At 36.4% G+C, this 13,388-nt stretch overlaps 1 protein-coding gene across 4 annotated transcripts in view; it reads left to right on the forward strand.

The window, feature by feature from the left end:
• The window catches only part of GOLM2 (golgi membrane protein 2), a 109,505-nt gene that overhangs the window by 53,098 nt on the left and 43,019 nt on the right, over positions 1 to 13,388 (forward strand). The gene's annotated exons all lie outside the window — the stretch shown is intronic.

Consider the following 13,388-nt stretch of genomic DNA (forward strand, 5'->3'; position numbering starts at 1 on the left):
AGGTTTTCTATTTCTTCCCGTGTGAATTTTGGTAGTGAGTGTGTGTTTAGGAATTTGTCCATTTCTTCTAAGTTGTCCAATTTGTTGGCATATAATTTTTCATAGTATTCCCTGATAATTGCTTGTATTTCTGAGGGGTTGGTTGTAATAAGTCCATTTTCATTCATGATTTTGTCTATTTGGGTGCTCTCTCTTTTCTTTTTGAGAAGCCTGGCTAGAGGTTTGTCAATTTTGTTTATTTTTTCAAAAAACCAACTCTTAGTTTCATTGATATTTTCAGTTGTTTCTTTGGTCTCTATGTTGTTTATTTCTGCTCTGATTTTTACTATTTCTCTTCTTCTGCTGAGTTTGGGGTGCTCTTGTTGCTCTCCCTCTAGTTCCTTTAGGTGAGCTGTTAGATTTTGCACTTGTGCTTTTTCTAATTTCTTGAAATAGGCCTGGAGTGCAATGTACTTTCCTCTTAGGACTGCCTTTGCCGCATCCCATAGAGTTTGGATTGTTGTATTTTCATTTTCATTTGTTTTTTCCCCCCAATATTTACTAAGGGAATATAGTTGAGCCTCTTAGAGGTAAATCTCACAGTATTGTCAGGAGCCTCCCTATGTCTGGGTCCCCCGAAAACTTTAAGTCTCTGAGTTGTCAACACTTAGCCTTCAGTGAGGTGTCCAAATTGAACATCTATTATAGTTCAGGTTTTCCTGCTCATGAGTCTCTTTTGTAAACCATGACTCCCTGTATACCTTTCTGCATCTCCATTCTTAGGAATAGTGGTTTGCCCTGACTCCTCTTCTCTCTTGTTCAAAAAAAATTCTTGATTTTTCAACCTGTTTATTAGCTTTTTACTTGTTGTTAGGTTAGATTGGCAACTTCTAAGCTTCTTACATGTGGAACCAGAAACCAGAAGTCCAGATGGCACCTGAGTGGCTCAATCAATTGGGCATCCGAGTTTGGCTCAGTTTTGATCTCGTGGTCTATGGGTTTGAGCCCCACTCGGGCTCTTTGCTGATAGAATGAAGCCTGGAGCCTGCTTCGGATTCTCTGTCTCTCTTCTCCCTGTCCCATTCATGCTTGCACGCTCTCTCTCTCTCTCTCTCTCAGAAAAAAAAAAATTAAAAAAAAGTCCTCTGGATTAATTTTTAAACCTCTTTTTTAATTTTTTTAATGTTTTATTTATTTCTGAGAGAGAGACAGCATGAGGGTCAGAGAGAGAGGGGGACACAGAATCTGAAAAAGGCTCCAGGCTCTGAGCTGGCTGTCAGCACAGAGCCTGACATGGGGCTCAAATCCATGAACCGTGAGATCATGACCTGAGCCAAAGTCGGACGCTTAACCGACTGAGCCATCCAGGCACCCCTACTTTTTGAAACTCTTTAAACTGTTGGTGCTATGCTTTGAAGATCATTATTCATAACAGTTGTCCTTAATTATTTAGATAAATATTTTGAGTATAAAGATTGATGCAATATAGTAACTGGTGAAAAGAAGCTTTGAGTTGTGTAATCAGTCAGATGCATACACAAAGGAAAGCCACATCATATCTTTGTACCTTGAGCTCCTAGCATGGTGCTTTACACATAACAGGGTCCCAGTAAATGTGTATAGTTGAATTACCAGAATATGCATAATGGTAAGGCAATAGTATTTGGAATCAAACTGTCTGAATTCAAGCCCTTGGCTTCCATCTTTTAACAAGTGTATGACAACTATTTATTTGCTCTTATCCTGATGTATGAAATAGGATAACAACAGTTCCAACCTTAGCGTAAATGTGAGATTTAAAGGTAAAGCACTTAGAACAGTGCCTGGCACATAGCCAGTGCTATATAAATCTTAGTTACTATTTACTATTGTTATTATGATGGCTATTGCACATCATTAGAAACATATTTGTTTTCTTGTCATTCATTTTACTGAGTGTTGTCTTTTCTCTGTGATGTAGTTCATGCCAAAATTCTTAATGCCTGTGCAAATTCTGGTGTATATGTGGAGTCCCAATTTGGTGTATATGTGTAGTCCCTTATGGCTGTAGAGGCAGTAACCCCACAGAAGTAGAGAAACGAACACATCCTTGTCATTTTAAAACAGATTTTTATGTGTTACTGTTTTATGATAGCCAGGCCTGTACTAGAAATTATAGCAGAGCAGTGCTGACTATCTTAAGATGTAGCCCTGAAACAGTCAAGGGAGTATATCGCATGTGCCTATGATTAGCATGATGTTTCAGCTTCTCAGCTCCCCAAACCATAGAGCTAAACCTCAGTGGGTTTTGTTTGTTTTTAATGTTGATTTGAGCTGGTTACCAAGATCTTACAGGAGTCTTATCATTTAACCTATACTGTTCTTTACCTGGATGTTTATCTTTATGATATGTAGGCACCTGTGATGTTAGACGGTTACATATTTATATCACTAGTTTTAAACTTTTTTAGATTAAAGAACATTCCCAACATACAAGAAAATAAGATAATATAATAGCCAAGTACCTACTCCCCCCCAAAAGAAAACCACAAAAATAACATAACATTTTGCCACAGTTGTTTCAGATATTTCTGTTACTGATATTATTGTTAAAGAAATAAAACATTATTGATAAGTTGAAGCCTCCCTGTTTACCTATCAGATCCTATTCCTGTTTCTTCTTCCCCAGAGGTAACTACCATGCTGAGATTGGTCTGTATCAATTTCCATACATAGTTTTAGACTTTTACTGCATTTGTAAGCATCTATAAAACTATAAAGTATTATTTTGTGTGCTGCCTCAAATTTTAAATAAATGGTATCTTTTTATGTATATTGTTCTATAACTTGTTTTTCCCCCCTCAGTATTATGCTTTTGTGACTTGCTGTGTTATTCCTGTGGCTTTTTAACAGTTAAAATCATTTCATGGTATAACTATACCATAATTTACACATTCACATATAATAAACATTAAGGCCACTTTTAGTTTTTTGTTATTTCAAACAATACCACAGTGGACATTCTTGTTTATGTCTTCTTATGCACATGAGAGTCTCTAGATACTGATATTCAACTAGTACATTGAGCTAAGCAGGTGAGGCTGCTGCTGACTAGAAAATGTGACTAGGGACTTAGCTGTCCCAGGCCCTACTCAGTCACTAAGAGTTGAAGGGATCAATAGCTCAGCACACTGGTAACCCATAAACACTTCTTAGCACAATTGTTGCAAAAGTGTGTACAAGGACATGAAATTAAAATAACTCTTGCATCGGGGCTCCTGGGTGGCTCAGTCAGTTAAGCATCTGACTTCGGCTTAGGTTATGATCTCACGGTTTGTGGTTTTGAGCCCCACATTACGTTCTGACAGGTTGGAGCCTGGAGCCTGCTTCGAATTCTGTGTTTTTTCCCTCTGTCTCTGCCCCTCCCCTACTCATGCTCTGTCTCTCTCTCTCTCTCCTTCAAAAATAAATTTAAAAAATTTTTTTAAAGAATTCTTGCATTATAGAATATCTTCAGCTTCCTTAATATCAGTTTATACTTTTACCAGTAATATATGACAGTTTCTGTTTATCCACATCCTCACTAACATTTTGGTTTGTTATACTTTAATTTTTTGCCAATCTGACAGTTATGAAATGCTATCTTATTTTAACTTAAATATGCTATGGTACTAGTGACAGTAAACATCTTTTCATATAGTTATTAGCCATTCTGGTTGCCTTCTTATATGAATTACCTGCTAATCATTTTTGCCCATTTTTCTGTTGGATTTTTGCTATTTTCCTTACTGATCTTTGAGTGTTCTTTAGTAGTATGTAATGCTGATATCTTCGCCCTGTCATGAATATCAACAGAGAAAAAAAATCTTATTTATTACTTGGAAACTTTTTTCTAGTTTTAAGGTTCAGTTAATCTCATAGTAAAAATTGCCTCTAATGATTTACTTTGGGGAAAATTCTGGCAGATAACAAAAATTTTTATGTGCCTGAACAATTAAACGTTCTTTTCTAATTAATAACTTAGAAAGTTATCTCTTTTGGTTTTTTAATATGCATTAGATAGAGGTACTCTATAAGATAATTAATTATATGGAATAGAGGCTTTTGACCTTGGCTATATATGAAATCACTGAGAAGTCAAAAAAAATTTTTTACACCTGGGTCCCACCCCAGAGATTTTGATGTGTTTGGTCTGAGATGCAGCTTGGGCACTGCATGTGTATGTGTTTCTTAGATGATTGTATTATGTAAATAAGGTTGAAAAGCACTTCTCTTGGAGGCTTTTTCTATATGTGCACTGCCTAATACAATAGCCACTAGTCACATGTATTTATTTATATATCAAATTTAAATAAAACTAAAAAGTCAGTTCCTTGGTCAAACTAGTGACACTTCAAGTGCTTAAGGGTCCCCTGTGGCTAGTGGCTACTGTACTAGACAGTGCAAGTATAGAACATTTTCATCATTACATCAGTGCTGCTCTAGATGAGAGTAATACTGATTATTCTGGGAAAGAAGAATGAAGATGGAGATAAAAAGGTGACTTACTTTTCAACATACAATCTCTTGAACTTTTGGATTTGTGTTTCAAAATTTCACAAGTTTCATAATTTGATAAACTACCTATTAAAAACTAAATAATATTTTAAAAATTAAAGAGAGGTAATTATAGTGATGTTTGAGAGGAGAAAAAAATATTATGTTTTATTTTATTATTTTTTTAAATGTTTTATTTATTTCTAGGAGAGAGAGAGAGAGAGAGAGACAGCACGAGCAGGGGAGGGTCAGAGAGAGAGGGAGTCACAGACTGAAACAGGCTCCAGGCTCTGAGCTGGCAGTCCGCACAGAGCCCGACGCGGGGCTCGAACCCACGAACCGCGAGATCATGACCTAAGCGAAAGTCGGACGATTAACCGACTAAGCGACCCAGGCGCCCCAAAAATATTATGTTTTAAAGAAGAAACGTAGTTAGAATTTTTGTTTTTGTTTTGGTTAAGATTCTTTCTCTAATCATTAGAGCTTTTAGAAGAAATATCTAGGGGCGCCTGGGTGGCTCTCTTTCTGCCCTTCCCCACTTGCGCTTGGTCTCTTTCTCTCAAAAATAAATAAATAAACTTAAAAAGAAAGTTTTATCAAATTAAATCACTGTAGATATATTTAAAATAAATTTTTCTCTTAGGCATTCTTTAAGACAGGAATTGGCAAACTACAGATTGGTTGCCTGCTTTAATAAGTAGTTTTATTTAAACATTACCTTGTTCATTTGTTTATGTTTTGTCTATGCCTGCTTTTGTGGTAGAACAGCAGAGTTGAGTATGGCCTCCAAGTCTAAACTATCCACTATCTGACCCTTCAAGAACAGGTTTCAAAGAAACAAATTATGTAAAATTGAGCTTTTTTTTTTTTTTTTTTTTTTAAACACATTATCATAATACCAAATTTTATTACTGGAAATTGTTACTAAAGATATATAAACTTCTAATGGTACATTGGTTTGTAATTGAAAGGCATTNGCACAGAGCCCGACGCGGGGCTCGAACCCACGAACCGCGAGATCATGACCTAAGCGAAAGTCGGACGATTAACCGACTAAGCGACCCAGGCGCCCCAAAAATATTATGTTTTAAAGAAGAAACGTAGTTAGAATTTTTGTTTTTGTTTTGGTTAAGATTCTTTCTCTAATCATTAGAGCTTTTAGAAGAAATATCTAGGGGCGCCTGGGTGGCTCTCTTTCTGCCCTTCCCCACTTGCGCTTGGTCTCTTTCTCTCAAAAATAAATAAATAAACTTAAAAAGAAAGTTTTATCAAATTAAATCACTGTAGATATATTTAAAATAAATTTTTCTCTTAGGCATTCTTTAAGACAGGAATTGGCAAACTACAGATTGGTTGCCTGCTTTAATAAGTAGTTTTATTTAAACATTACCTTGTTCATTTGTTTATGTTTTGTCTATGCCTGCTTTTGTGGTAGAACAGCAGAGTTGAGTATGGCCTCCAAGTCTAAACTATCCACTATCTGACCCTTCAAGAACAGGTTTCAAAGAAACAAATTATGTAAAATTTTTTTTTTTTTTTTTTTTTTTTTTTTTTTTTTGGTAGAGGAAAAACACATTATCATAATACCAAATTTTATTACTGGAAATTGTTACTAAAGATATATAAACTTCTAATGGTACATTGGTTTGTAATTGAAAGGCATTTCTTTCAGGGTGCCAGGGTGGCTCAGTCAGTTAAGCATCTGACTCCTGACTTCAGCTCAGATCATGATCTCACAGTTCATGGGTTCCAGCCCTACATCTGGCTCTGCTTTGATGGAGCCTGCTTGGGATTCTCTCTCTCTTCCTCTCCCTCTGCGTCTCCCCCCATCAAAATAAATAAATAAACTTTAAAAAGAAGAAAGACATTTCTTTCATTGTCATATTTTATGAGGCCACAATTAAGAATAAAGGAATCAAAATAGGGTCTTGAATTAGAAAATACCCAGGGAGAATAGGATAGTTAGCTTTCAGTGAGTTTGAGGGTTTAGTTGGTGCAAGTTTCTCTCACTTTTTAAAAACTGCACCTCTAAAGTATTGTGTTTTAGTGGTTATTCCAAGGATTGCTATATGCATTCTTTATATATCATGGTCGACTTAGAAATTATCTTGTAGTATTTCATGTAAAATGTTAGAAATTTACAAAAATACAATTTCATTTACCTTGCATCATCCATTATGCTATTATTGTATATTTTACTTATATATACGTTCCAATATTTTCAGTATTATTTCTGCCTTAAAAAGCCTTTTAAGGGGCAGCTAGGTGGCTCATTTATTTGGTTGAGTGTCTGATTAATTTTTTTTTTTTACAAATAGTTTATTGTCAAATTAGTTTCCACATAACACCCAGTGCTCATCCCCACAAGTGCCCTCCTCCATGCCCATCCCCCCCCGCCACATCCATCAGTTCTCAGTTTTTGTCAGCATTCAAGAATCTCTCATGGTTTGCCTCTCTCCCTTTCCCCCACCATCTCCCCCCTTCTTCTCCCCCTTGGTCCTCCGTTAAGTTCCTCCTAATCCTCCTCTACGTGCAAACATATGATATTTGTCCTTCTCTGCCTGACTTATTTCGCTCAGCGTAACACCCTCAAGGTCCATCCATGTTGCTACACATGGCCAGATTTCATTGTTTCTCATTGCCATGTAGTATTCCATGGTATAGATAAACCACATCTTCTTGATCCATTCATCTATTGATGGACACTTAGGCTCTTTCCATGTTTTAGCTATTGTAGAGAGTGCTGCTATGAACATTGGGGTCCATGTGCTCCTTTGCCTCAGCATTTCTATATCCCTTGGGTAAATTCCTAGCAGTGCTGTTGCTGGGTCATTGGGGAGTTCTGTTGTTAATTTTTTGAGGAACCTCCACACTGTTTTCCAGAGGGGCTGTACCCGTTTACATTCCCACCAAGAGTGTAAGAGGGTGCCTGTTTCTCCACATCCTCACCAGCATCTTATGTTCTCTGATTTGCTCATTTTAGCCACTCTGACTGGTGTGAGGTGGTATCTCAGTGTCATTTTGATTTGTATTTCCCTGATGAGTAGGGATGCTGAGCATCGTTTCATATGTTTGTTGGCCATCTAGATGTCCTCTTTGGAGAAGTGTCTGTTCATATCTTCTGCCCATTTCTTTACTGGGTTGTTTGTTTTTTGGGTGTGGAGTTTGGTGAGTTCCTTACAGATTCTGGATATCAACCCTTTATCTGATATGTCATTTGCAACTATCTTTTCCCATTCCGTTGGTTGCCTATTAGTTTTGTGGGTTGTTTCCTTTGCCGTGCAGGGTTGAGTGTCTGATTCTTGATTTTGGCTCAGATCATCCCACAGTTGTGGGATTGAGCCCCATGTTGGGCTCCATGCTGAGCGTGGAGCCCACTTGTGATTCTCTTTCTCTCTGCCCCTCTCCCCAACCCATGTATGCTCTCTCTCTCTCTCCCTCTCTCTCTAAAAAGAGAAAAGAAAGGGGGAAAAGCCTTTTAAGAAAATAAGAGAAGAGAATATTATGGTATCTTCCACTTCCCACATATTGAACTTTTCCAGTGCTGTTCATTTTTTCCTGTGGATTCTAATTTCTGTCATGATTATTATTTTCCCTTCAGCCAGAACTTCCTTCTGCACTTCTTGAAGTACAGGTCTTCTAACACATTTTTCTTAGCTTAGTTTATCTGAAAACTTTTTTTATTTCATATTCATTTTTGAGGGATATTAAAAAAATTTTTTAATGTTTATTTATTTTTGAGAGGCAGGGTGTGAGTGGGAGAGGGACAGAGAGAGAGAGGGAGACACAGAATCCGAAGCAGGTTTCAGGCTCTGAGCTGTCAGCACAGAGTCCGAAGCAGGGCTTGAATCCACAAACTGTGAGATCATGATCTGGGCCAGAGTTGGATGCTCAATTGATTGAGCCATGCAGGCACCCCGAGAACGTTTTTAATAATCTCTTTAGACATGTACCTTTATTGCTCAGAGAGCTGAGATGGTTCCACAGGCCAATATTTGTCTAAATTTTTTTTTAATGTTTTTTATTTATTTCTAGGAGAGAGAGAGAGAGACAGCGTGAGCAGGGGAGGGTCAGAGAGAGAGGGAGTGACAGACTCTGAAACAGGCTCCAGGCTCTGAGCTGGCAGTCCGCACAGAGCCAGACGTGGGGCTCGGACCCACGAACTGCGAGATCATGACCTAAGCGAAAGTTGGATGCTTAACCAACTAAGCCACCCAGACACCCCTCCACTGGCCAATATTTGAACAATTATAAACATCTTCTATCTGGTCATTTATGCAGAGCAAAGTAACATAAGAATGTTACATCATTGTTTTGTATTTAATACTCATGCTTCAGGATGAATAATATTTTTATGTGCACTTACCAAATAGCATTTCATCACTTCTCAAAACATTACTATAAGTACACATTCTTTAGGTGTCATCTAAGTGTGATCAAACTATGTAATCAAGAGGCTCAAAAAATTGGTTAGAGCCAACAGCTTCACATTTAAATGTTTTTGTTTTTACAACATGAACCTTGGATTCTTTCTTCATTCTAAGGATCAATACTTCAACAACTCTAAAATACTTCAGTGTCCACTGAACACCTACTATTTGCTAGGCTTGTATCATAATGCATTAGCTAATATTCTCACTTGGTCTCCAAATTGATCATGCAGGGTAAATGGCAACATCCCTGTGTTTCAGATGAAGACTGGGGCTTTGAGAAATTAGTCACTAATCCAAAATCATACAATTGATAAATTACAGAGTAATGATTTGAGTCCTGGTCTGTATGACTCCAAAGCTCATGCTTTTTACTCTGTCTTTGACAATTTTGGCGATGCAACAGAACCACTTTTGGAGCTTTTAATAAATATAGATACCTAGGTACCGCCCCCGTGTTCAATATATCTGTAATACTGAAGTGTTCTCAGAATTGAGGTCCATTGCTTATTTATGCCATACTACTTTTCCATAGTCATAGTCACTGGATTGTGAAGCTTTTCTGTAAGACAGAAACTGGAAGATTTGAACATTTTAAAGGTTGTAATCCTGTCATTGGAAAAAGGAAATGAGGACAGGTCTTTTTTGGTTCTCAGAGTAGAGACTACAGCTGAGAGCTAATAGAGGAGTGGAGGATTAACCCTAAATGTTGCCTTTTATAAGCATTGCAGCCAATTTTTCCAGAAATGACTACTTTGAATTTTTAAGTCAAGTGAAATGTATGTCTCATCTCTTCTGCCATGAGTTTCATTTTCCTCATCTGTGAAAGATACATCTCTCTCACATAGATTTGAGGGTGACATGAGATTAGTGTCTGGTTTATACTAAGCACTCAGAAAATGGAAGCTACTATTATAATTAGTATATTATTGCCTCCCTTGGAATTACCAAGTGTAGTCCCAGCCATCAGCTCCCCTACTCTCTAAACAATTATTCCTAACATTTTAACTGTTTTGTCCCTAATATAGACCCTTCTTTCTTCTCTGACTTCACTTCTAACACTTTCCCCTTACTCTTCCTTTGCAGTTCCTCAGATATGCTATGTATGCTCCTTTCTCAGGGTCTTTGTACTTGCTGGTCTTTGCCTGAATGTTCTTCCTTCATGTTTCATTCACTCTGCTCAGATGTCTCTTCCTTGAAAATGCCTCCCCTGACCAAGCTATCTAAAATAGAATCTCCCACCACCCTTCATTACATCTCCTGTTTTATTTTGTACATAGCACTTTTTGCTCTGTGATTTATATTATATTTCATACATACTTTTTTGTTTACCTATTATCTACCCAACAGGAATGTAAGCTTAATGGGGCCAATAGCTTGGTCTTTTTTGTTCACTGTTACATCTCCAGCTTTTTAGAACCGTGCATAGCATCTAATAGATATTTAATAAATATTGTTGAGTGATTGAATTTCCATATTGATAACTCTCCTTTTTAAAAAATATAAAACCCAGGACTTTAGTAGTAGGATAAAAGCTTTGTGCTCCAAGTGCCTTTGTATCCTGTGTTTTGTCTTTGTCATAAGTAGGCTTTGTCATTTTATCTTCGGTACTTTTCATAATAAAGGCAATTATTGTTTGCAGTCTTTTTAGTGTCTGATCCTTCCTCTCACCCACTTCTGATGTCTTTAAGCTCACATTTATTATTTAGTTTCTCTTAGTTTAAGAAGTGAATATGGCTATCGTCCACTGCTTAGTTCGAGCCCTGCATAGGGCTCTGTGCTCACAGCTCAGAGCCTGTAGCCTACTTTAGATTCTCTCTCTCTGCCCTTCCCCTGCTCGTGCTTTGTCTCTCAGTCTCTCTCAAAACTAAACATTAAAAAAATAAATAAAAATGCTCGACACAAAATTGAAAGTTATATAAGTGTTATAGAGAGGGTTAATTCATTAAATTTGCTATATCCATAAAGAGTGTTTTGTGGATTGTTAAAAAGGATAATGTGGAGCTGTATTTATTAACATACAAATATATCTGTGATTTTTAATGGAAACAGGTTACAAGAAAGCAAGAATAATATCTCATTTTTGTGGAATAAACATTAGATACTTGTATGTGTACAGAAAAAATGTCTGAAGACTTTTCTGTAGAAAATTGGAATGTGAGATTAGCATTCTACCTGTCTCTAGACCCACTAGTAGTTTTCTAGTTCTTCAACGGTTTTGGTACTACTGACTGTAGCTATTCGGTCTGACCCCTGGGTAAACCTCTATCTTGTCCTGATATAAGTAAATTACCTTTCCCCTTAGTTCAACAGAAACAAGGCTCGAGGTTTATTTTTTTGTTTCTGTTTTTTTGTTTTTTTTGTTTTAAGGAACTTTTCAAGGAAACAAAAAAGGAAAGTAAACAAAAAGTCATTGTAAAAACGTAGAATCTAAAATGTTTACAGAACATACATTTCTTTTTCCTAAGTGTTAAAAGCCTGTTCACCAGCTAGCTTAGCTGATATAGTTTATGGGACCCTAAGATCCCTGTGGCAGCTCTTTACCCAGATCTTTCTATCCAAACCTGTTACATTGGAAATTTTTGTTTGTGTTTTTAAAAATATTTTCATTTATTATTTTTTTAGTTGACATATATGTAACATTAAAATGGAAGTTTTGATTCAGCATTACCACTTGGGAATGTTGTAGAAGAAAATGGGATAACAAAGAAAAATATGTATAAAATATTAAATAAAAATCAGATTATAAGGTAGTATGTATGATGAGATCCTACTTTTGTTTAAGGTATACAGTATAAAGTACAGCAAAAAAACCCCACAAAACATTAGAGATGGTCTTGAAATGATAACAGGTTATCATTTGGTTATATATATATATATATATATTTGGTTATAGCAAATTTTAAATTTCTTTGTGCTTTTAGATTTTTCTGAATTTTCTCTAGGAACATGTGTTATTCCTATCAAACTTATAAGGCCTTAAATTTCTTTGTGCTTTTAGATTTTTCTGAATTTTCTCTAGGAACATGTGTTATTCCTATCAAACTTATAAGGCCTCCATATTACTACTCTGTTTATGCTATATCAGTTCTAAACTTCTCTGGGTGTTTTACAGAGGCTCTTTTTAATCCTGCATTTTTTTTTTTTTTTGGTCACCTGTATATATCCTAGCTTTGCCTCTAAATATTCACTTTGTTCTTGAGTATGAAGCATTGTTATATAAAGCTAAGGACATTTATAATTACTTCTTATTTAGTGATGAAGATGCCCTCTTTTGTCTTCTGGTTTGAGTAGTGCTAGAGCCAGCTAGGCTCCAACAGTGATTAACAGATTTGTAGATTGTGACGGACTTCTCTTTCCAAATATCTCTACCAGATGCTTAGTGTCCTCAGAGTCTGTTAGCAAATCAAAACTGTGTTAATTAAACCCAGCAAAGTATTGCTCTTTCAAGATGTTAGCTGATTGTTATTTAACTGTCTTATGTGCAGAAGTGGGTGTTGGACATTGACTCTAGAAATAAGAATAAGGTAATGGGAATATAGTGAGATATAGAAAACCTCAACTTTCTGTAAATTTGAGTAGATTGCTTTCTTAAAGTGAATTTTAAATTCCTTGGGGCCTTAAGTTTAGATATCTCTGTAATAATAAATGAAATACACTCACTGAAATAAACTTTCAAGATTATGAAAATAATCCAAGTATGCCAGTTAGAATTGATTAGGCTGTGATATATTAACAAACAGCCCCCTAATTGCAGTGGCTTAGAACAAAGATTTATTTATTATTCATATTACAGTCTGATGCAGGTGGGATGATGATTTGTAGCTCTCCTCCAAGCAGTGTCTCTTTCTGTTATTTGATATCATCATCTTCACATGTGGCATCCTTCATTGTGGCAGAAAGGGAAGAGCTCATATGTGATTTGCGCAGATTTTATCACCATACCTGGAAGTGGTATGTTCGGTTTCACCTACATCCTCAACCGAGTCTTATGACTCCCAAGTGTAAAGAAGGCTGATATTCGTCTGTGCCCAGGAAAAATCTGATGAAAGAGGAACATACAGCATTGTCTCTGCCACTCAAGATTTTAGGAGAATAAAATGTGCCACTAACCATATCTTACAGATGGGCTCTGTATTTTTTTTTCTCCTTATCTGTTTCCCTTCTCTCTGGTTTCCTTATTTGCTCATTGCCTTTCTATCATGTTAAGCCGCCCAAGGAAGCAGTGGAGTTAGTGGTACTGAGTGGAACATGATCTTTCCCTGTTGTCTTCATTTCTTAAAGAAAAATAAAGTCCTCACTAGAAGTGTGTACATCTTTATTAGTAAAGCTCTTTGTACAAAACATAAATGTTCCCTCTTCAAAAATTCAACTTGTTCCATCAGTTTGGTTTTTATTTAATATCTGAGCATCTTAGAGTAACACATTCTCATTGCTTCACCTAATCTGTAAATGACAATTTTT

Source organism: Hyaena hyaena, unplaced genomic scaffold (genome assembly GCF_003009895.1).
Source record: "Hyaena hyaena isolate Hyena2069 unplaced genomic scaffold, ASM300989v1 scaffold_361, whole genome shotgun sequence".
In the NCBI taxonomy this organism is placed as follows: Eukaryota; Metazoa; Chordata; class Mammalia; order Carnivora; family Hyaenidae; genus Hyaena; species Hyaena hyaena.